Here is a 25,413-nt window from a genome sequence, read left to right on the forward strand (position 1 = left end):
GAAAATGTAGTTTTGTCCACGGACATGGACAAGTCTTGCCACGGACACGTTTGTCCGTGTACGGACATGTTCTGGTTTGAACTCCTGCACCTCCTGCACCTTTAGGATCTCAAGTGCAGGATGTTATCAACTTTTAACTTTTTTAATTACCAGGAAATTATACTCTAAAATACCATTACAACAGTACTTGGTAAAAAAAAGGGAGGGGGGGGAGAAGAAAAAGACTTGATAGTCATTTTGGGGACAGATACTGGCATATCCCCCCATTCTAGAATATACAGAAGTCCAGGTCCAGTGGTTGTGGGAAACCATCTAGATTAGAATGAGTCTTCGGGGCCGGGGCTTATTGCTCTAGTCTAGGCTCCAGGTAGTCGACCCCCAAACCTTTGTGCCCATGGGCCTACAGGCCCGTTCAGGGATCCAGCTCTGACTATACTACCCAGACCCCAGAACCCGCAAACTATGATACCGTGACAAAACCTGTAAACTATGACACCACGACAAGACCCGCAAACTATGACATTGTGACAAACTATTTTATAGTGAAGCAAACAAGACAAAATGAGAAATATGCAGGTTTTCTAGAATTTTCCGCTTGGCAGACTTTAAGAGTCACAGGTGAAAGCACTTCTTTCTACGTTTAACATGTGTAATCTTTTGTAAACCATAAAAAGAAATATTTTAGGGGTTAATAAATAGCTCACAAAATACAAATATATATCAAAAGTGATCTCTTACCTCTTCTTGTATAGGTAACAACACGGTCGAAGACTTTACTGTGATTTGTGACTGTCAACTTTACTTTCACTTACAGTGCCCTTCCCCCATCCAGCTTGTATCTAAGTGTTAAAAGGAGTAGTTCACCCAAAAAATTACTTAATAATCTCTATCAATTGCACAGCCCATGAAACCTTGAATTCATGGAGATTGTTTTGTTTTTGACACATTCATAAGCCAATAATTTGATGTCTGGCTGCGAAAACGTTAAGATATAAACCAGGAAAATCTGAGTTCTGAGTTCTTAGATCTAAGTTGGTTTATTTACATTTAGTTAGAAATACAGTAAAACATTCCGTGATACCATCATACATAGTAAATGACTAGTCAGATTGGCTAATGGTCAGACTGTACTTGCAGAATGAGACATGATCTGATTCAAAAGAAAATCTTGATGAAAATAAAAATAGATACATACATTAACAGAGATAGATTGATATTTAATATTGTATTTGCATCTGTAGCAGATTTTTGGTGATAAACATTAGATTACATTAATATGTTGGGGTTTTTTTTTAATCATATTTACACAGGTTATTATGGGTGCGTTCGGAAATTACGCACCGGAGCACACTCGCCTATTAGTTTGTATTGGCCAGTGCGCTCAGTGCTGTATTTTCGAACGCACCCTCTGTGTTCCATCTGAGAGCATCAGTCTTTGGCCAATCACGTGACAACATTAAAGGCTCACTGAAAGTCCATATAAAATGGCTCAAAAGGTATTGAGGCTTTGTGTTATTTTTGACTGAGAAGACAAAGCCACTTCACTGTATTAAACGTACAGCAGGGAACTACAATGCCCACATTCAGCATCAGCTTGCTAGACAGTACAGGAGGTAGAGCTTAAATAGAGCATTCACCAGTGGTGGAAAAAGTACTCAAATGTTTTACTTAAGTAAAAGTGTCAATACTGCAATGTAGAAATACTCCATTACAAGTAAAAGTCCAGAATTCAAATGTAGTTGAGTAAAAATACAAAGGTACTGGTATCAAAATGCACTTAAAGTAACAAAAGTATTCATTATGCAGAACGTCCCATTTCACAAGTTTTCTAATGTATACAAATCCTTTGACAATAGCAGATCTACATGCTCACAATGCGACGCATTGTAAGCTTGTAGATCGGTTATTTTCAAATGGCCGAAATGTATATAGGGCTGAAGTGGTTAATGTATGTTTTGTAATAATAATCAAAATCTACAAAGTAACTAAAGTTTTCAAATAATTGTAGTGGAGTAAAAAGTACAATATTTGCCTCTGAGATGTAATGGCGTAGAAGTAAAAGTATTGAAAATTGGAAATACTCCAGTAAACAAAAATACCTCAAAATTGTACTTAAGTATAGTACTTAAGTATAGTACTTGAGTAAACGCAGTTAACGCACTTAGCTACTTTACACCACTGGTCATTACTTTTATACAACCGCTTTTGCTCACCTCAAATGACTTGAAAAGGTAAACTCAAAAACAAAAGGTTGTGTACAATATTGTGCATTTGATCCATGTGCTACCAGGGATTCGAACCTGACATGAGATACCAAATCTCTACCGCTCTTCCAATGAGGCATCTGCATTTGGACAGGAGAGATTCTGCTTTCTGAGCTTCAGGCTTCAGTACTACTTGTCAGCCAGTAGTTGTTCTTTAATAGGTCACAATTATTATATAATCGCCAAATCGCTATCATTTTAGATACCGTAATCACAATTATTTTTCATATTAAATCGTTTCCATGTTAATGTTCATACATTTTCAAACATTTTCCAAAAATAGCCAAAGTGACGTTGTAAGCTTGTAGATCAGCCATTTCCGCTATATTTACATTTATTATGTATTTATTATTTCTTTGTATATTAAAGTTATTTGTCATATATGCCCTGTGCAATTTTTTATTACGAAACCTAAAAGGCAAACTGAAATATTTGTTTTTTTAAATATGTGTTAATTTAAAAACACAAATAAATTGTTAATCGCAATTATTTGTAATTAATCGTCAATTTAAATGTTGTAATCGTGTTAGCCCTAGTTGTCCTCCCCAACACCGGGGGGTAAATGTCTCAATGGAAGCTTAGGGAGACGACCTCAAACCACTGCAGATGTATTAGTTATATTGTATTAACATTCTCTACCAAGCGTACAGTTTGATTAAACTAACGTTGATTTATTCCCCTTGATGCACTATGAACACTCAACTCAAACAATTAACGTTTTCTGTAGACATTTAGGTTAGTGTCCCCTTCAGCCTTATATTTTTTTCACCCAAGCTTTGATCAAAAATTGTGGATGGAAAAACACAAAAAATATAGCAATTACAATAGCTGTTTTAGATTAAATGTTTTTAATGAGGCCTGCTCATTCACCCACCAATCACTCAGTATGACTGACAGCAGTGATGACCAATGGTGCTAGGTTGTCTACATATTCATTGTCACAGGGATTAAGGTACGGGTAGATTCTCTCAGTGAAGTGGCAGCCAGTGAAAGAATAAATGAGGCATCTGGCCTCCACGTCATAGAATGAAACAACGCCTTCTTCATAATCCACAAACACCCCAACCTTCTCCACCTTCCTCCAGTGCACTTGGACTTCAGGTAGACCGAAGGCTTCATATCTATCAAGGATGAACATTAAAGCCCAGAGTCCACTGCCAGGAATTATCCCTCTCCTGCTAATAGACTCAGTGGCCACTCCTATATTCCATTCCGTCTTCGTTCCCACGTGCACCTCAAAGTAGAACTTCCCTGAGGAGAAGCCTGTCTTTCCTAGAACCGCAAATTTATGTTGAAATGTCTTTAAGCCTGTGATGCGACGTTGTACTGCGGCACTGAAGCTCACTTGTTTCCTATCAGAAGACAGGACGAGATTTCGCTGTGCTGTTGAAGGATCGAGAACAACGTCCACTGAATACTGTTGCATCCTCCTTAGAGCAGCATCACTTAACATCTGTGTATCGCAGAACTTCTTCATCTCCTTACTCATCTGATTAACTGTCATTTTCAGATGACAAATTCTTCTTCTTAATGATTCCCGCATGGTCTCAGTTCCAAGCTGGCTGCTGGCCATAATGACAGACCAGTCCTTAGTGTTTGGGAGGACGGACTGGGATGGAAAGTTCTGAAAGAGTTGGAGGTTGTCCTTGGTGTCCAGCAGCTCCTTCAGCTGGGTACTCAGACTGCGTAGCTCAGTAATTTCCTGCTCCAGATCTTGAACATGGTCTTGAGCCTGTTTCTCTGCTTCTTTTTGCTTTTCATCAACTGCACCAATGAGCTCAACTTTGATTTTTTCAAGGGCAGACGTCAGAGTGGAGAATTCCTGCACGATTCCTGCATTCTCATTTTCACCATCTTCCTGGCCTTGCTCATTGATCATGCATTGCACTTTAGTCTCCATCTTCCCCAGCTGAGCCCTCTTCTCTCTACACTCTTGCTGGACAGGAACGATCTCGTGGTCCTGGCTGTGCGTCCCAACGCAGATGTCACACAGAGTGACCTGCTTGGCTCTACAGAACTGTGCCGTTGAAGTATCGAGAACAACATCCACTGAATACTGTTGCATCCTCCTTAGAGCAGCATCTCTTAACATCTGTGTAACGCGGAACTTCTTCATCTCCTTACTCATCTGATTAACTGTCATTTTCAGATGAGAAATTATTCTTCGTAATGATTCCCGCATGGGCTCAGTTCCAAGCTGTCTGCTGGCCATAATGACAGACCAGTCCTTAGTGTTTGGGAGGATGGATTGGGATGGAAAGTTCTGAAGGAGTTGGAGGTTGTCCTTGGTGTCCAGCAGCTCCTTCAGCTGGGTACTCCGTAGCTCAGTAATTTCCTTCTCCAGATCTTGAACATGGTCTTGAGCCCGTTTCTCTGCTTCTTTTTGCTTTTCATCAACTGCACCAATGAGCTCAGCTTTGACTTTTTCAATGGCATATATCAGAGTGGAGAATTCCTGCACGATTCCTGCTATCTCATTTTCACCGTCTTCCTGGCTTTGCTCCACCTTTGCTCCGTATTTGAACTCCTGCACCTTCTGCAGCCTCTCATGGATCATGCATTGCACTTTAATCTCCATCTTCCCCAGCTGAGCCCTCTTCTCTCGACACTCTTGCTGGACAGGAACGATTTCGTGGTCCTGGCTGTGCGTCCCAACGCAGATGTCACACAGAGTGACCTGCTTGGCTCTACAGAACAACGTCAGGAGATTGTTGTGTTTCTGACACCTGCTGCCCCCCAGGTTATTTTTCAGCAGACCTTTGACCCTCTGATGTGGCTCTAGATGAGTTCCACAGGAAGAGGTCTGACACTCCAGACAGGGCTTGACGGCGCTGTCTGTCACTCTAACAGACAGCATAAACTGCGCAGCGAGCTCTGAGATGAAAGTATTGACTGCGAGATCCGGTCTAATCCCAAAGGCCGTCTTGCAGAGCGGGCACTGATAGATAACAGAGGTATCCCAGTAGCCTGTGATACAGGCCTTACAGAAGTTATGTCCACATGCAGTTGACACTGGATCCTCAAACACAGCCAGACAAATGGAGCACAGGAACTGATCTTCACAAAGGAGGCTGGAGCTGGAAGTAGCCATTTTCTGTAACATGCAAAAAAAAAAATCATTGTTGTCATAATTGCACATTAACACAGTACAGGATAAACAGCTACAGTATATAAACAAGAGCAGATCCCCGCCAGTCCAGGTTGCCTACACAGGACCGGCAAAGTTTGTTCCAGCCTCCTGGCGGGTATAAAAAGAATAGTTCTGCAGGCTAGCAGAAAACGATGTTCACCATCTTCCTGGCTTTGCTCCACCTCATGTTTGAACTCCTGTACATCCTGCACTTTTATAATAATAAAAGTGCAGGATGTGTTATCAACTTTTTTCTTTTTTAATTACCAGGAGATTATACTCTGAAATACCATCACAACAGTACTTGGTAAAAATAATAAAACAATACTTATGGTCATTTTGGGGACAGATACTGGCATGCCCCCCGTTCTAGAATATAGAAGTCCAGATCCAGTGACTGGGGGAAACCAGAAAGGAACGCAAAACTAAATATTTAGCCTTTCGTGAGCAGAAGTGATTCTTGAGAAAATCCCATGGGGCTCTTCTGACCACCTAGAATGACCCTTCGGGCGGGGGCTCTAGGCTCCAGTTAGTTGCCCCCTTGACCTTTGGGCCCATGGGCCAATGAGAAAAATGCAGGTTTTCTTGAATGTTCTACTTGTCTTTAAGAGTCATAGGTGAAAGCACTTCTTTGCTACGTACATTAACATAATGTGTAATGTTTTGTAAACCATAAAAAGATACCTTTTATGGGTTAATAAACATCTCTAAAAATACAGATACATGTCAAAGGTTTGGCGTAGTTATGATCTCTTACCTCTTCTAGTATAGGTAACAACACGGAGACTTTACTGTGACTTGTGACTGTCAACTCTATTTTTACTTTTATTTCCGCCCCCTGCGGTCAAACCAAATTTAGCTATCTCTCCTCCAACCGGTCCGTTTCATGTTCTTAAAGAGACAGAAGTGTCTTCAATACACTTGTCTAAGCAAGTTGTTATGGCTCTAACTCTAATGACCTTGCATGTTGTGAATGAGTCTCTTAGATTTATCGGGTTCACTGTTACTTCAAGCTAGAGCAGCACATTTTCCCCCTTACTGTAGTTTCGGACCCTTATTTTGTGCTCCTGTGCTTTAGTTGCCCCTGCATTCTACTTCTTCCATATTGGAACATGTGCATGTGCATGTGCATGTGCATGTGCATGTGCATGTGCATGTGCATGTGCATGTGCATGTGCGTGTTACAGACCGTTTGTAGGGTGGGCTGGAGGGAAGCACCGCATTGATAATGTTGTTCCAGGGCAGCCTAGCTGGGTGTGTGTTTAAGAGATAAGACTGCTCCAGGTTATTGAAGTACCTCTGCCATTAATCATAGTTTAATGGCCATTTGGCCTCAGAGCACCCCTCAAAGTGAGCACGGGCTCTCACCTCTCTGTGTGTGTGTGTGTGCGCGTGTGCGTGTGCGTGTGTGTGTGTGTGTGTACGCACGCACAACTGTACGTCTGTGGGTGCATTCCCTGTAAACTAGTGCTATGAACTGCACCATTATGTCCTCCTGTGTGTGTGTGTGGGTGGGTGGGTGGGTGTTTGTTTGTTTTGTTGTTGCTGCATTTACATGTCAGCAGTTTCCTCCTCATTCCGCTAAAGCTGAATTTGTGCACTGTGTTAAAAAAACAACTGAAATCAGGGCAGTGCAACAGATACTTTTAAATGCTGGAAAGTCAAATGCTGTGAAAAGCAACAGTACTACATTATGGATTTGTTATAAATGTATATTTATTTCTCATAAACAATAAATACGCTGGAAATCGGTCTTTGCACAGCTAAGTCTGCCACGCCCCCATCATTCAATAATTGTACAGTTTAATTGGGTAACTTTGTGATGTCAGCAGTGGAAGAAGCTAAACTCACCCGATTTGTATTTATTGTGACATTATATTGAGAGTGAGTTCCATTTTGTTTTCTATTGCCCCATGTATCATCATGACCTGCGTCAAAAATTATTTAAGAGGTGTAGAAACCTGGCCTTGATTTGGTTGGATGACGCACAGAGACTTTTTCGAGCACAGGGTATTCGCAAGTATTTGGAAGGGGCCTGGGACAGATGGGCAAAGAGAACATACATGTGATGTATAATTTATTTTATTTATTTTTTGTTTTGGGTGTTTACCAAACATTTTCTTGTGTGCAGTTTTCCAGGAAGAGAATGTGATATTGTTAATTTATGTTTTTGGTGTCTTATAATCCCGTAAGGGATGGGTCTTATGACAAGACACGGGGAAAAAAATGCATTCATTCATTCATTCCCAAGCTCTGTATAAACAAATACAATGATACTTATCCTTACATTCACTGTTAACAGTAGAGAGACCTCCAGAGTATTGCAATGTGTAGCTGGTTTTGAATGCGAGACATATACAATGTAGGTCAATATTATACCAAGTAAAGTCTGAGTCAATACACGATTATGTACCACAAGCATCTTTTTCAACCATAATGGAGACATTTTCTCAAGTCAATTCCATGTAATTATTTTGAAAAAGCAACTGATATTGTTGTCTAGAGATATGGACTAATACGTAAATATCTGGAGTTGTCCCTTATCCGTTGCTCTAACCCTGGTGTCCCTTGGGCATGTCATTATCGATGGAAATGTCTTTCTTTTCTTTTATTATTCTTCTTTTTCTTTGTATAGCAGATCTATTTAACTGTATATTGTACAAAGAAGTACTGAATAAGGTTAAAGGAAGTTGAATATATGGATCAGTGAGGTGAATGCATTACATGCATGAGTCCTGCTGCTAGCAGGGCCCTTTTACATCGCATGAAAATCAGCCACATAAGCCTTTGTGTTCACAGAATAATAAAGCAAGGGGATGATGTGATGTGAATAACAGCAATTACAGCACACTCCTCCTCATCTCTCCATCTTATCCTCCACCTCCAAAATCCCTTCGGTTTGACCTCCTTCTTGTGAATCTGCCCTTCCCTCTATTACCAAATATAATATTTCCCTCATCTTCTTGTCCACATCCACTTATGCTCTGGTTCTTGGGTCTTTCTGTCTCTCTCTCCACCTCAGCCCCTCTCTCCTGCTCTGAGGGCTTCACAGAGCTGGGCTACTACAACGGGACGGTGTCCCAGACGGACTCTGGCGCCCCCTGTCTGAAGTGGACGGAGTTCCCCGACTACGTGCTGCAGTACCCCGGCAGAGGGCTGGGCGACCACAGCTACTGCAGGAACCCCGACCGGGAGTCCAACCCCTGGTGCTTCTTCAGGCAGACCTCGGGGGCCATCGGATGGGCCTACTGCGACTGTCACCAAGGTAAACATAATACTGTCACAGTGCATGTTATCCTGACTGGCCTGCGATTGTTCACTGCAAATATCAGTCCACTAAACTCAGCAGTGGTTCTCAACCTGTGGGCCAGGAACCCCAGGGGGGTCCCCACATGATTTTTTGGGGGGTCCCCAGATGACAGTGAAGTGACAATTTAAGGATTTTTAATTAAGGCCTTTTTAATACCTTAAAAAACAACTGGTCAAACATTGGCCAAATTGTCAAATTATATAAGGAAGAGGCAACAATTGTGAAAATAGCAGATCTACAAGCTCACAACGTGAGGCGATGTGAGCTGTGTAGTTCTGCTATTTTCACAATATTTATCTGTGGAACCGAGTCAAACAAAATTGAATGCCTCCTACATTCCAAGTGCTTGTCCAAGTTCAAATATGATTATTTTGGGGGGTCGCGGCCTGAAAATGTTCAGAACCACTGCTCTAGCTCAGTGGTTTTTTAACACTTTTGTTCCCACGGGACACCGATGGGCAAGTCAAAATGTCAAGGCACACCTGTATTTATAACAAGCTCACAATGCGTCACTATACTGCTTGTATAGCTATACAGTAGCTGCTCTTTTCACCATTTTGAAAAATTTGTGAAAAATGTTACAATAACAAGACCAGGAGACCTGGTTCTGCCAGACCCAGAATGAAGTTCTAGTATGATGAGCTTTACTTAATTACATACTTGTGACATAATAATGATGTCATGACTTTTTTTTGGCTGGGGCCGGAGGACAAAGTGACCATGCCCATGTATGGACGAAACAGGTACAAAGCCTCATGTAAGCCCGACCCCTTGGGTCTGGCAAAAATAAATCACCCATAATGGATGTTGGAATTGGATGTATTCATGGGAGACTCTGTTCTGTTTGGGTGTGAGTCACACTTTTCTGGGCGATTCCACTGAGCCATTATCAGTGACTAAGGATCAGGACTATCCACTATAGCCTGGAATCCAGACTGATTGCTACATTCGTCTTCTTCTTTTTTTCTCACTTCGATTCTCAGTCAGGCAAGCCTCCTATTTCCAAGGGCCGGACGTGCACAAATGGAAGAAAACAGCCGGCGGCTTCTGATTGGTCTGTGGGGGGGGGGGGGGGGGTCAGTGTTTTCCAATATAAAACTCAAGTCACTTCCTGACTTGCCTACGTAATTGGTGATGTTTGAAAATACGAGTCAAATAGGACCCTGGCCAGGCTGAGTAGTGAAGTGAGAAAAAAAAAAACCTAGCGGATCGGTCTGGATTCCAGGCTAACTATCCTTCCCCCACTTATGTTATTCTACCATCATACCCGTGTCTGGTTCAGTCCCATGTTTCCACAGTGGGCAAGGTTCTGCTGCATTATGAATGGGTCTTATATATCAAGTATGTAGTGTACATTGTTTGAACACTGCAGTTCTGCATTAAATATTTTATGTTGTGCGGTTTCTGCACCCAAGTGTCAAAAAGGATTGCTTCAGTGATCCTGGTACTTATAGCTTTAGTGAGTGGTGTGGTGTGTGAGCTCTGAGCTGTGGTCTGTGCTGTGGTCAGGTGCGGCGCGGCTGGTTGGCGGCTCGTCTACTGGCAGCGGGCGTGTGGAAGTATACCTGAATGGCCAGTGGGGGGCGGTGTGCGACTCTCACTGGACGGACAGAGACGCCGGCGTGATCTGCAGACAGCTGGGTCTGGGGTATGGAGAAATCATCAAAAAGAAACGCATTGTCCCCATTCGGTGTATTAATACTGCACATTCACTGAATAGAGCATCGCAGTTCCCGCCCACTTCCTGGTTTTTCGTGGTGCCGGAAGGAACAACTCAATGCATTTTTCCCATTGACATTTCCAAAAATATTTATATCTATTAATTTAAGCCTCGAATCAAGCCATCATGACATGACATGAATCATGACCATACAACGTTTGATTCTGTGATTTTCTTTTTTGAAAACTGCAAAACAAAGGGTATTTATTAAATATAGTATATCATATAATTAAATATAAAATAAAAATAAAAATCACAGAAAAAAACTTTTTATGGTCATGATTCATGTCATGTCATGATGGCTTGATTCGAGGCTTAAATTAATAGATATAAATATTTTTGGAAATGTCAATGGGAAAAATGCATTGAGTTGTTCCTTCCGGCACCACGAAAAACCAGGAAGTGGGCGGGAACTGCGATGCTCTATTGGGACAATACATTATGCATGTGTTGTAGGGCTGTGCTCGAAAAATCGATACAGCAATGTACAGTATATCGTATGATCATGCTTGCCGATATTCGTATCGATACAGACTCAGAGGCTACAATGGAACCAAATGGACCTTTACGGGTCCATTTGGTTCCATTTGTACGCTCTCGGAGTTAAAGGTAGGGTAAGTGATGTACTGCTCAAAATAATTAAGGGAACACTTCTTTTGAGCAGTTTTTGTTAGCAGTATGTACAGTACACAGTTCATGAAAACTCAAAATAATTAAGGGATCAAAGTGTTCCCTACATTTCTTTGAGCAGGTGTTAAATGGCTCTATATTCTGACAGTACTCATTGCTATAGAGTGTTTGTTCAGTAACAGAGTTCTCTCCATCTCTCCGGCTCTTTAGTAAACAGAAAATTCATTTTCAGATCGGCACACCAATTTCATCGAATCAGGAGACGGAACTCATACAGGATAAACGAGTGAAATTGGAAGTGATGACACAAATAAATGAGCAGACAAAATTGGAACAGAAACACTATAAAATTGAAGCCGATGAATTGGTACCACTCTCTCCTGATTGGCTGAAATTGGCAACCGAAATCTATTTTCTGCTTACTAAAGAGGTAGAACAGTCGGTGTCGGGTACTAGAAACCTTGTATGTCCAAAACCGTTCCTCTTTTTATCATTATTATTATTATTATTTTTTAATTAAAATAGTGAAAATAGCCGATCGACAAGCTCACAAGGTGTCTCATCACGACACCTTGTGAGCTTGTCGATCTGCTATTTTCGTGCGACACTCTTGTATGACGAAATGGAAATACGGAGATACAAGGTTTCTAACTGACAGCAGTACACTGTAGTGTATGCTGATGTGTCGGTCTCCTTGGCAGTGAGGTGGGCACGGCACTGCAGCACTCTCAGTCCGGCTCGGCGGGCCTGGGCCTCTTCCACTACGAGCGCCTGGGTTGCCGCGGCGACGAGGGCGCCCTGAGCCAGTGCCGGAGCAGGACGTTCGTCACCGGCGACTGCAACCATGGAAACGAGGCGGGAGTGGAGTGCGCGCCGCCGCCGGAAGGTCAGTGTGACCCCCTCCCTTACTACACACACACACACGCACGCACACACATATACCTGAGAGGGAGAGACACACACACACACACAGAGAGAGAGAGAGAAAGAGAGAGAGAGAGGAGATAAGAGAGACAATGTTGTTGGTGTCGAGTGGAAATCTTGTAAGTCCAAGACTTTTACTTTTCAGGAAATGGAAAAAAAGAACCTCTTATAAATATTTATATTTATATAACCCACAGGCACACTTAACCACTTTCACCTTCAAAATGTTTCCAAAAATAGCAGATCTACGAGCTAACAACACGGCAAGGCATTAACTTGCGGGAGGAAAAAAAACATATATGGTATAAAAATATAAATATGGAGATACAAGGTTTTGTGCCCGACAGAGACCATTTTGCAGGATGAGAGAGAGACAGAGTGGAGAGAGAGAGAGAGAGAGGAGAGACAGTGAGTAATAAAGCACATTGTGATGCAACCGTGAAGTGAACTTTGTAATGTAAGACACAGGAGGGACAGAGAGGCTTCAGAAACATTTTAAATCATCGTTATCTTTAACGTTAGAATGTCGTCACCGTCTGGCAGAAACCTTGTATGTCCCAAACCGTTACTTTTCAGGAAATTAAGAAAAAAAAAGAACCTGTGTTGCAATGGATCCACTGTAGTTATTATTTATTCTTGCTCGTGTTAACACTATACACTATACAGTAGGTGTCGAAGTGCAATGCATTGTGATAGGTCATTAATTAATTAAAAATACGTAATTCATTTATGGAAGAAAAAGAAAAAGATGAAATATGGAGATGCAAGAGCGTCAAAAGCAGTGAAAATAGCCGATCCACAAGCTCACAACGTGTGACATCGTGACGGGTTGTGAGCTTGTAGATCGGCTATTTACACCATTACATTCTTTTTGTTTCAATAATTACAATGGAACAGTTTTGGACATACAAGATTTCCACCCAACAGCGACGATAATATAATGTAATACTGTGTGTTTCATTTCCTCTCTCAGGCTCCGCCCCTCCACTGCGACTGGTGGGCGGAGAGGAGGAGTTCGAGGGGCGGGTGGAGGTGTTCCACCGAGGCAGATGGGGCTCGGTCTGCGACGACCAATGGGACGACAGGGATGCAGAGGTGGTCTGCAGACAGCTGGGCTTCGGGTACGCATGCAGGGAAGGATTGGCTCACACTAGTGGTGGGAGAAAAAAAACGTTCATTTCAGTGAACAAACTATTTCGTTCATGTTCACGGCAATGATCCATTCAAATGATTCGTTCATGTCTAGTGAAAAACTACTCAACCGCACCGCTGCCCTCCCGTCCCGTCATGAACGAAAGCGTGAACCTTCAGGAAGTGAACGGGTTCGTTCACGTTCATGCCAAAGAACTAGTTCTTTTGAACGAATCGATCATGAACGACCCATCACTAATGTAGGGACGGATTGGCTCACACCTCCACTGGGCAGACATATGTGTGGTGGTGGTGCCTCCCTGCCATCTGGGTGCTGCTGTCACAGAGTGGAAAGAAGGGTGGCGGGTGTGTGGAGGAGGCCAGTACAGTATGTAGGGCTGCAACTATAGTCTCGCGTGGCCAGACAACTATTCCACAATCCCACGAATGCTATGGAGTCTAGAACTACACCTGCCGAAAGCTGAGAAAGGAAGCGGTCATCTGTTCGTCATTTCCGTTCACGAAAATATATTTTGAAATATTTTTGAATTCCCATAATTTTTTTTCCTTTTTTTCAAATCATTTTTTGTACAGAAAAGGGTTGGGGGTTGAATTCCCATTTCTGATAAGCCGCATGTTATGCAAGTGCTTTGACTAATTTGATTTACAGTAGGACAACTTTACACGACTGCAAAGACAAAAAGAAGTGTGTGTGTGTGCGGACTCTAGATGGGCCCGAACCTCTAGTATAAGATAGGGCTTAATTGGTTAATGTGTGTTTTGTAATTAGAATCTAATCTGCAAAGTGATGTGTAACTAAAATGGGGGGTGTTGAAGAGGAGGAGTAGGATGGAGGTGCTACGTCCTCCCGTGGGTTGGGGGCTCCTCACAGCATGGCAAGTGAGCTAGTAGGATAAAAATATGTGGAGAGGATTAATTAGTATTACTAAATTGGGAGAGAAAAGGAGTAAAAATAATTGGCTACTCTAAATTTAAAAAAGAAAATAGAACATATGTTGATTGTCTCTCCTGGCTGAGAGAGTGGCGTCCCCACAGACAGTATTTCAGGTACTGACTGAAAGCAGCTTCTGTTGAACAGCGATGACGTTAGAACTACGAACAGAGTGAACTCTGTTTCTGTGTTCTGACATTTAACGTGCGTCTCATCTTCTCAAATGCCAAAGCACACCCCTCGCCATCTGTGTTTGTGTATGTGAGGAGATAGCTGGGAACGGCGAGTAAATAATGGATATCCTCTGGCCATTCTCAAACAGCTACAGAGAGAGAGGTGATAATGGCTTTGACAGCTAGAAGCACTGTAGCGTGTGTGTGTGTGTGTGTGTGTGTGTGTGTGTGTGTGTGTGTGTGTGTGTGTGTGTGTGTGTGTGTGTGTGTGTGTGTGTGTGTGTGTGTGTGTGTGTGTGTGTGTGTGTGTGTGTGACCATGTCAAAGTCTAATGGCCAGTCCAGCAGACGTCCCAGAAGAGCTAATTAGCACAGGAAATCAGGTTATGAACAATTGATATATAGGCCTGTTACCTGTCTGCTTATTACACGCACACACACACACACACACAGTATGCTGTGCAGTACGCAGATACATACACACAGATACATGGATATAATATATAGATAGGACCCTGCTCTGATTAATGTACATACTATGCTAATTTCCTTTACCGTCTACTGTTGTTATTGTTCATTCTCTTTATTATTGTTGCTACAATGTTGAGGAACCAAAACCAAAGAATGCGTACTCTTCAAATACAGTCAAATTCCTATACTTGGTCCCCTCCTTTCTTTGCTGCTACACCATGAAAACAGCCAATCTACGAGCTCTCAGCGCAATGTGATGCGTTGAAAACTCGTAGATTTTGCAGATTGTTTGCCTATTATGACAGGGGCTCTGTCATAATGGACAGGGTCTCTACCTCCTGAGCCGCTGCCGCCCACAGGGGTAACGGGGGTCTCTGTGTGCGTGTATTCCAGGGGCGTGGCCAAGGCGTGGTCGTGGGCCCACTTCGGCCAGGGTTCAGGGCCCATCATGCTGGATGCTGTGAGGTGCACAGGAAACGAGCTGTCCCTGGATCAGTGTCTCCATGGTGACTGGGAGCAGCACAACTGCGACCACATGGAAGATGCTGGGGCGTCCTGCAGCCCGTACACAGGTACTACACACACGTGTGTGTGTGTGTGTGTGTGTGTGTGTGTGTGTGTGTGTGTGTGTGTGTGTGTGTGTGTGTGTGTGTGTGTGTGTGTGTGTGTGTGTGTGTGTGTGTGTGTGTATGTATGTATGTGTGTGTGTGTGTGTGTGTGTGTAGATGCACACACTTACATAAGAGTCTATAAAACTGAACTCAATTATTACAATTATTAATATAATTATTATCATGATTATATCCACCGGAACAAATGAATGGCTATGTTTTGTACAACACTGTAGGAGTATATGAATGTGTCAATGTTAAGATGGTGTTATAATAACAGATGATAATGTAGGCCTGAGTAAAAATTGTAAATGAAATATGGCACTTCTTAAAAATAAATCGTTGAGCTCGCAGCTTGTTATATATATATATATATATATATTTATATTCCACTGCTACTGTATTTTCCAGAACTGAGTAAATCACTTAATCCTGTCGTGTGTGTGTGTGTGTGTCTGTGTCTGTGTCTGTGTGTGTGTGTGTGTGTGTGTGTGTGTGTGTGTGCGTGCGTATCAGACGGTGTGGTCAGGCTGGTGGGAGGGGACAGTCCGTGGGAGGGGCGTGTGGAGGTGCTCCACAACGGCGACTGGGGAACGGTGTGTGACGACCACTGGACCCAGGAACACGCACAGGTGGTCTGCAGACAGCTGGGCTACAGGTGAGGAAGCACTACATACACACAAACTCACAGAAACACAGTCCCCGCGTGCTCTTTGACATGAATGCTGTGCATGTAAAAAAAATAGCCTACATTAAAACTGCCACCGGGTCCGGCACCCACGGGACCAAACTCCAATCGGCATCAAACTTGGCATAAAAATAGTTTGGAGGTCTGCCATGAGATAATATAATATAAATCTAGTACTCATGAAGTTTCTGATATACTGTATGATGTTCTGGGGCTGTCCCTTCATAGTTGATTCCAGTGTTGATTTTGACAGCACAATTTGATTTAGTTTTAGTCATAGTCTTTTGAATAAAATTCCATTAGTTTTAGTCATATTTTAGTTTTTGTCTAGTTTTTGTCGACTAAATCTACAGTTGATTTAGTCGATTAAAATGTATTTTGGCGGTGCCCTGATGGCGTCGTAATGGCGGATTTTACACTTGGTTGCATGCTGAAAATAGACGATCTACAAGCTCACAACGCGTCCCAGCGCGACGCGTCGTGAGCTTGTAGATCTGCTATTTTCTGCTATTGTTATATTATTATATTATATTATTTGAAAACTTGTGAAATGGGACATTCTGCATAATGAGTACTTTCTACTTTTGGTACTTTTCAAGTACATTTTCATACTAATACTTTTGTACTTTTACTCAAGTAAATTTTGAATTCCGGACTTTTACTTGTAACAGAGTATTTCTACACTGCAGTATTGACACTTTTACTTAAGTAAAAAATTTGAGTACTTTTTCCACCACTGCCTTTTAGCCTAAACGTCTGACTGTACCTCGTGCTGTTTTACATTTCTGACCAATAAAGTATTCTATCAATCATTACATTACAGTCATTTAGCAGACGCTATTATCCAAAGCGACTTACAATAAGTGCATTCAACAAAGGTAGACAAGAAAACTACTAATCACCAGAAGTTTTTAAGTGCATTCTCTTCTAAAACAAGCAACTAAGAGTATACCTAGCACTACGGTAAAGGTGCAATATATCAGCTACCTACTTTCTTAAACAGTTGAGACAAATAGGAAAATCAATCAGTCATCTTGTTGTTGCACCTTGTAGGGGCCACGCCGAGGTGGTGGTGGACGGCATGTTTGGCGAAGGCGTGGGCCTGATCCTGATGGACGAGGTCCAGTGCGAGGGGTCCGAGACCTCCCTGCTGGACTGCCACCACGGCATCTGGGGGCGGACCGACTGCTCCCACGCCGAGGACGTGGGCGTGCGCTGCAGGGGAGGGGCCGGCCCCGAGACCAACGAGGTGCCGGTCATCGCGCCTTCCACAGGTACAAGAGAGAGAGAGAGAGAGAGAGAGAGAGAGGGGAGTGCAAGAGTTGATTAACCCATTAAGACCGGGAAGGCATCGGTGTCATTTTAATCTTGAAAATGTGTGCAAATCTTTGAATATATATATTTTAAAGCGAACAACAACTCAAATCTTTGCTTCTGGGGTCCCTGGAACAAAATATGTTCAGATGGGGGTCCACGGCCCAAATACAAATAATTCTGGGGGTCCTTGACATGAAAATATAATAATAATATACAATAATAAAAAATATAGAATATAGCCAATCTACAAGCTCACAAGGTGTTGCTTTGTGACACGTTTAGAGCTAGACTGGCTATTGCATGACACAGATGTATGATAAAGTATAAAATGGGACTTAAAAGTGCTATTTTTTTGGTTAAAACTGAATGTCCTTTGTTATTCGATTAGTCGGAAAAGTAATCTATGGAATAATTGCTATAATATAATCGATAATTGATAGTTGCAGCCCTATAAGAGCACAGAGTGTATGTGTATCATTCATTACAGTACAATGCTGTGGAAAAGCTTGTGTATCTACTGTAGGTGTGGAAGTGGATGTGTGTGTTTGCATGTGGATGTGTGTCTGTGTGTGTGTGTGTGTGTCTGTGTGTGTCTGTGTGTGTGCGCGCCCCTGGCAGGTTGAAATGCCACATGTTGACAGGAGAGGAGAATAAAGAGGTGTTTACTGTCTCTGTATCCCAGAGGTCCAGCTGTCTGCTGTGTGCAGACATACACTCTATTAGAATTAGAATGGAGACCAGATACCGCAAGGGAACATTTTACACCTTTCACTGGACATTTAACCGTCTGACAGTGAACATACGCACACGCAGACACAACATCCACGCAAGCATGCACACACACACACACACACACACACACACACACACACACACACATGCACGTTTCTTTGTGTTAGTTACACACCTGATTTAAACCATGTGTCTAGTTTCTGCCCTTGTGACATTGTTGTCCTCCTCACAAAGGTGGACCGAGGCAGACGCAGACACACATGAATGTGAATGAGGCCAGTTTGTTTGTAAAGCACGTTTCAACGAGGCAATTGAAAGTGCTTTTACACCAGTGGTTCTCAAAGTGGGGTCCGGGAAGCCCCAGGGGGTCCTTGAGGGGGTTCCAGGGGGGCCCCGGCAAAATGACTTAAAGGAATAGTTCACCCAAAAACGTACTTATTTTCTATCAATTACACACCCCATGAAGCCTTGAATTCATGGAGATTTTTCTGTTTTTGACGCTTTCCTAAGCCAATAATTTGACGACCGGGTGTATTTCCGGTAGGAGACACAAAGAGTCTCCTTTGTGTCTCCTACTGTATACTGGATACATTAGCATCTTTCCGCCGGTAATTAATTTTATTGGCGTCAAAAACATCTCCATGAATTCAAGGCTTCATGGGGTGTGTAATTGATAGAGAATAAGTAATTTTGTGGGTGAACAACTGCTTTAATTTAGCATCCAAACCACTGAAGAGCATCAAAATCCGTTTAACCACTTTTAAACCTATATACAGTAAATCACATCAGCTATTTGAAAATAGACGATCTACAAGCGTGCAACCCGTTGTGAGCTTACAGATCGGCTATTTTTCCCCAAATCTTGAGAAAATGTTACATTTAAATTTTTTATGACAAATCTTATACGGGGGTCCCTAGCTCAAAATATTTTCTGATGGGGTTCCGTGGCCAAAACCGTGATTAATTTGGGGGTCCTAGACATGAAGTCAGTTTTGGAACCACTGCTTGACACATCGTTTCTGTCGGGTGGAAACCTCATTATGTCCAAAACTGTTACCTTTCAAGATTGAAATTCAAAAACAGCAAGAGTAGCAGATCGTGAAGCGACGTGTTTCGAGCTTGTAGATCTGCTGCTTTTGTGTGACGCTGTAGAATGATTAAGTAGGGCGTTGATTTACAGAAAAGATAGATGGAGATGGAGATGAGGTTTCATACATACAGATGTTTTGGTTCAGGTCCGCTGGTGCGTCTGGCGGGGGGCCGCAGCAGGAAGGAGGGGCGTGTGGAGGTCTACCTGCATGGGGACTGGGGCAGCATCTGTGACTCTGGCTGGAACAACCTCAACGCGGCCGTGGTGTGTCGACAGCTGGGCCACAGGTCAGTGTGTGTGTGTGTGTGTAATGCAGTGTTGATTTCGTTGACTAAAACGATGGCAAAAAATGTTCGTCGACAACCTTTTTTTGTTATGATGACTAAATATGTTGCCAATTTTATCAACAAATAAATACGAGACTAAAATGTTAGTGAGGGTCTAGTGGAGAAGAGATCCAGTAGAACTAAAAGACAAGTCATTTTATGTTCGGTTGCGCTCTGAAAATAGCAGATCGGCTATTTTCAGCATGCAACCAAGTGTAAAATCAGCCATTATGAGGCCATCAAGGCACCGACTAAATACATTTTTGTCGACTAAATCGACTGTATATTTAGTAAACTAAAATCTTATATTTAGTCGACTAAAACTAGACAAAAACTAAACCATTTCAGATGACTAAAATATGACTAAAACTAAATGGAAATTTATTGAAAAGACTGACTAAAGTAAAACTAAATCAAAATTAAAATCAACACTGGTGTAATGTTAGAAAGATGATAATAATAATAATATCTCTAATTTATATAGCGCTATATAGTACCCAAAGACACTTTACATGGGTCAGAATATAGTTGTATAAAGAATATCCCGCTATATTCTTAATCAACTACTAGATTCTGCCATGTCCCAGAAAAGACGCGCTGTGATTGGCCAGCAGTCACTTTGATAGGCAGTTTGCCTTCCCAAAAATGCCGCCCGCAGATACAGTCGCCCCAGAGTCGGCGGAGGCCTCTCTACCTTTATGTCTATGGTGTCTGAGAGCATGCGTGTGACAGAGAGAAAGCACTTCCTTCTCTGACCTTTCTTTCTCCCGTTCTCTCGCTGTCCCCCTGCCTGTGGCCCTTACTGCTGCAGCGGTGGGGCTGTGGCAGCGGGGGGCTTCGGCCAGGGCAAGGGTCCCATCCACCTGGACCAGGTGCGCTGCACGGGCAAGGAGGAGTTCCTGGGGGAGTGTCCCTCCCCGGGACAGAGCCTCCAGGGCTGCAGGCGCCGGCAGGACGCCGGCGCGAGGTGCGACGTCACCCCGGAGAGGACGCCACTGGAGCCGGCCAGGGCGCACGAGCTGACCTGCGGCCTGAGGAAGATGGCGGAGGAAGGGAGCAACAAGGAGAGCCAAGGAGGAGGTGACGACATGCTTAGGTGAGTGGTTCTCAAACTTTTTCACGTCAAGGAACCCATATCAATATGTATTTGGCCTGCGGACTCCCATCGGAAAATATTTTGTGCTAGAGACCCTCATATAAGATTTGTGTGATTAAAATGTATTTTTTTTTCAAGATTTTTTATAAATAGCCGATGTATGGTTAAACTAATTTGATGCTATATTAACTAATTTAGCTGGGGACCCCCTGGAACCCTTTCAAGGAGCCCTGTGGGTCCCCGGACCCAACTTTGAGAAGTACTGGCTTAGGTAAGGCCCATTCACTCCCGGGTGCTTCTGTGTTTATTCCTACTAACAACATTACCCATTTAAGGTAATGGTGGAGAGCTTACAGTGCAACATGCTGACCACATAACTTAACATTCTGGACACACTCAGCAAAACCCAGTGTATTAATACGCCTGTAAAGATATACAGTGCAAATTTATTTTCTCAATTAGTTAAATGTTAAACATTTAAAGTAACATTCAGCCACTAGATGTCACACTTTTACCAGCTTTTATATAAGGCAGTGGTTCTCAACCTTCTCTGTATTTTGGTGGTTTCACTGTTTGTTAACATCCTCGTCTACCAAAATAAACAGTGAAAACACCCAAATACCCAATAATATTGTTTGGTCATGTAAACACATGGCAAAGTTACATACTACGACTTCAAATTGACACTGGAATGTGTGATATGACATAGAGTCATCCCTCTCTATGCTGCCACTTTCCTCATCATTCTATGCAATAAAAAGTCAAATGGTGCCATGATTCTAACAGCAATCCTACTGTTTATGAAGGAATTCAGAACAGCTTCATGAACTGTGACGGGGTTTCTAGTATGAAGCGCAATTAACACGTAACCACACTATATTCTTCATCGGCTGGGGTCCCCCAGGGGCAGTGGTGGAAAGTAAATAAGTACATTTACATTTTACAAGTACTGTACTTAAGTACAATTTTGAGGTATTTGTACTTTACTTGAGTATTTCCAATTTTCAATACTTTTACTTCTATTCCACTACATCTCAGAGGCAAATATTGTACTTTTACTCCATCCACTACAATTATTTGAAAACTTTAGTTACTAGTTACTTTTCAGATATAAATTATGATATAACGAAACATACATTAACCATTTTAGCCCTATTTTATACCTAGGCTATTTGAAAATAGCCGATCTACAAGCTCACAACGCGTCGCATAGCGACGTGTTGTGAGCTTGTAGATCTGCTATTTTCAAATATTTAGTACTTTTACTTTTGGTACTTTAAGTACATTTTGATGCCAATACTTTTGTACTTTTACTCAAGTAAACTTTTAATTCTGGACTTTTAATTGTAACAGAGTATTTTTATATTGCAGTATTGGTACTTTTACTTAAGTAAATAATTTGAGTACTTTTTCCACCACTGCCCAGGGGTCAGTACTTGTGCTCCTTTTTTTTTACCCTCTACGCTAAATCTCTTTGCCGAAAACAGCCGATCTGAATGTTCACCTGTTATGACATCATGGTTCATGTGTGGTTAAGACGTTGTGTTGTCCCCTCCAGGAGCTCGTGGCCATGGCAGGTGTCAGTGTGGCTTCAGTCCCAGGCAGAAGACGGAGGTCCTCTGTGCAGCGGGACCCTCATCAGCCCCTGCTGGGTCCTCACCTCAGCCGACTGCTTCAACAGGTACTCACATTTCTACTTCAATTCACCTCATCAGAGACCAATCATCTGGGGAAATCTAAATGTAGGGGCTAGAACGGTGGATAAAACCTCCACTGACAAACCTACACCTAATGCTTTGAAAAAAACAATCCTAATACTGTCCCCAATATGAAGGACCAGCCTAAAGTCTTTGTATTGGTTCTGCAATGGGTATTTTTTTAAATCTATTAATTATTTACACCCGGCTTATATCGTCACTGTCTTGCAGAAACCTCTTATTTCCATATTCTAACTTTTTGTATTTTCGAAAGATAATGCCCAACTTCACTTCACTTACTACAGTGTCACACAAACATATCAAAAATAGAAGATCTACAAGTCAATCCGATTTTTTTTTTGCTATTTATGCATTTGAATCCTGAAAAGTAACAGTTTTGTGGACACCTGACAGAGACGATAATGATATTTAGATTTCACCAGGTGTATTCGGTAGGCAGAGATCTCCGATCATCTGGCTATAATGCGAGATTACCTCCCACCATGCTCTCTCTCATTCTTCTACTGTACTCAACCTGCTGACCCGTCTCTCCTCAGGTTCGGCAGTGAGGCGTCCAGGTACGTGGTGCGCGCCGGGGCGTCGGGGCGAACCGTCACCCCGGAGCAGGTGGTGATTCACAGGAAGTTCAAGGGCCAGAGCGGCGGTCACGACCTGGCCCTGGTGAAGCTGCCTAGCACCAGCAAGGGTCACTGTCTGACCTTCGACCCCAACACCAACGCCGCCTGCCTGCCCACTCCAGACACAGCGGGGGGGAAGGCCCCGTCTTCTTGCATCGCCACGGTTACCACGGGCTGGGAAGGTCCAGGTACTATAACGTCATGCTCTGTGTGGTTCAGCAGCTTTCTCCTCTTTATTTCCCCGTTTTTCACAATGTTGAGAGGGGAATGTGTGAGCTTATAGATTGGCTATTATCATGCAACACCGTCATACGACAAAGTATAAACTGCTGGACCAATCAGTGGCAGATTTCTTGTGTATGCTGCGACTAGGCTCAAAGACGTACCTACCGCCATGCATTACTTTCCACATGTTTTTTTTATTCTTCGATATATTTAAAGTTGTACAATGCAAATTCACAACTAACGATTTTTAGCAACCTCTGCTGGTCACTACCGTCACTGCATACAATTTCCTTAGTCCTCGATTACCCAGAATTCCATTCGTTTTCACCGGAAGCCGGAAGCGTTTCAAAAAGCGATCTTTTAATTGTTTTATACTATCTACGGATCGTTTCTCTTAGCCAGTGGAGCATTAGTTACCATGAGCTGTGCTTTCTTTTTCTGTTCTTTTTCGATCTTCCAATCCTACATTCTCTTAAAATCAGCGTGAGGTTCCTTTTTGTTATTAGCGCGGAGTTCCTGGCCAAACAGGAAACCGTTGCGGTAGTTCCTGGCCAAACAGGAAACCAGTGCATTTCCACCTCCGTTTTCCGGCCAGATGACGTCATTTCCCCGGGAAAGTCCCCCCAGTCCACGTTCAATAGAAAATATATAAATAAAAGGCTTCCGGGGGTGAAATTCATGGAGTGGGTGTTGTGAAACTTTTGCCACTCACAAAAGATATACAATTTAACTTTAGTTTTGTTGAAAACGTTACCTAGTATGCCTTTAACATGGGTGATAGATCGGGCTAAAACTTTGCCGAGATCCAAAGCCACACAATTATTAGACTTTGTCTTGTATTTTACACAATTTACCACAGTGGATCAATAAAGTTTGATCTCATCCCATCTTTCTAATCTCTTCCTCCTAGATTCCACGCTCGCCACCTGGGTCCCTCTCATGTCGTCGTGGCAATGCAAGAAGCGCTACGGCGACAGCTACTCCAGCCATGGGACACTGTGCGCCGGCAGCCCCTCGGACACCAGCCGCCTCCACGGCGACGGTTGCCAGGGCAACTCCGGAGGCGGGCTGGTGTGCCAGGGGGAGGGCGGCCGCTGGGTGCTCACCGGCGTGGTCGCCGGCGGTTACGGCTGCGGCGACCCCGCCTCCCCGGCGCTCTACACGCGAGTCAGCAGGTTCCGGGGCTGGATCCAGGAAGTGGCCGAAACGCGCCGCGCCGGCGAGGAAGTTGCCGACGCGCGTGCTCACGCAGAAGAGCCGAGAGTGCGCATCGAAGAGAACGCAGGAGGCACGCAGGAGGCGACACACACCGACGCGCCGGAGGAGGGCTCTCACACCCAGCAGGAGAACGCTCACGACGACCTGGTTTACGCCAACGATGTAATGCACGTCGACAATGATGTAATGCACGTCGACAATGATGTAACGCACGTCGACAATGACCTGACGCACGTGCGCGAGGAGCGTGCGCACGCCGAGGTCAAGGATGAATACCCCCACGTGCACGGCAAGCTCAAACGCACGCACGATCAGCAGCAGCAGGTGGATTCCGGAGACGGCAACAACGAGCTCGAGGCGAAACGCGCGCACAGCCATAATAACCTGCACGCACGCGCTAAGAACGCACGTCCTCACGCTGCCGACGCGCACGCCCTGGTCTGACCGAGGCCGCTGCCATTGGCTTACCATCTGTGCCATGTGACTCTGAGGAAGGAGGAGGCGGAGGAAGGGACAGGGCTCAACGTCAGAAGCCAAATTCCAATTCAAAATGTTGTCTCCTCGCCTCCTCTGCTTTTAACCGTATGTGAACTCCACAAGACGGTCACAAATTTCGGCAGGTCACCAATTTCACCGTAACACCGCCATGCTGGAGGCGGGCGAGGAGGCACAAATTGTGGGTATTGGAATTTGGCTGGAGAGGAGAGTCAGATTGTAACAGGAAGGAGAAGACAGAGACTCCTTACACTCAGTGATTATTTATGAACTAACACCAATTATGGCCGCCCTGGTGTCTGTGCTTATTTCAATTCACATCTCAACTCATCGTAACTCAACTCTACCTAAGTGAACTAACTCATAGGCATTTGTGATCGCTTCTCCTCCGGTGATGGCGCCGATGTGAGCGTATTGACCGCTGTCGGGCAGAAACCTTGTACTGTATGACCAAATATAAAATTAAAATAAATATAACCCCCACAGAAAGACTTACTGGGCAATAGGGGCAATCATTTATGGAAACTTAAAAAGATGAAATGTGGAGATACAAGGTTTCTGCCTGACAGTGACGAC

General features: G+C 43.4%; 1 pseudogene across 1 annotated transcript in view; it reads left to right on the forward strand.

Annotated features, from left to right (window-relative positions):
* Window positions 1–24,786, forward strand: part of LOC308105145 (neurotrypsin-like) — a 105,757-nt pseudogene extending 80,971 nt beyond the window's left edge. Inside the window, exons 3-14 of the transcript in view lie at window positions 8,417–8,659; window positions 10,214–10,352; window positions 11,756–11,946; window positions 12,952–13,099; window positions 15,098–15,276; window positions 15,832–15,973; window positions 17,057–17,277; window positions 19,288–19,429; window positions 20,280–20,564; window positions 22,123–22,245; window positions 22,819–23,087; window positions 24,035–24,786. The product of the transcript in view is annotated as a neurotrypsin-like (transcript). The remainder of the gene's footprint in view (window positions 1–8,416; window positions 8,660–10,213; window positions 10,353–11,755; window positions 11,947–12,951; window positions 13,100–15,097; window positions 15,277–15,831; window positions 15,974–17,056; window positions 17,278–19,287; window positions 19,430–20,279; window positions 20,565–22,122; window positions 22,246–22,818; window positions 23,088–24,034) is intronic.
* The last annotated feature ends 627 nt before the right edge of the window (window positions 24,787–25,413 follow it).

The sequence above is a fragment of the Gymnoscopelus braueri genome (genome assembly GCF_963280865.1).
Source record: "Gymnoscopelus braueri genome assembly, chromosome: 17".
NCBI lineage: Eukaryota > Metazoa > Chordata > Actinopteri > Myctophiformes > Myctophidae > Gymnoscopelus > Gymnoscopelus braueri.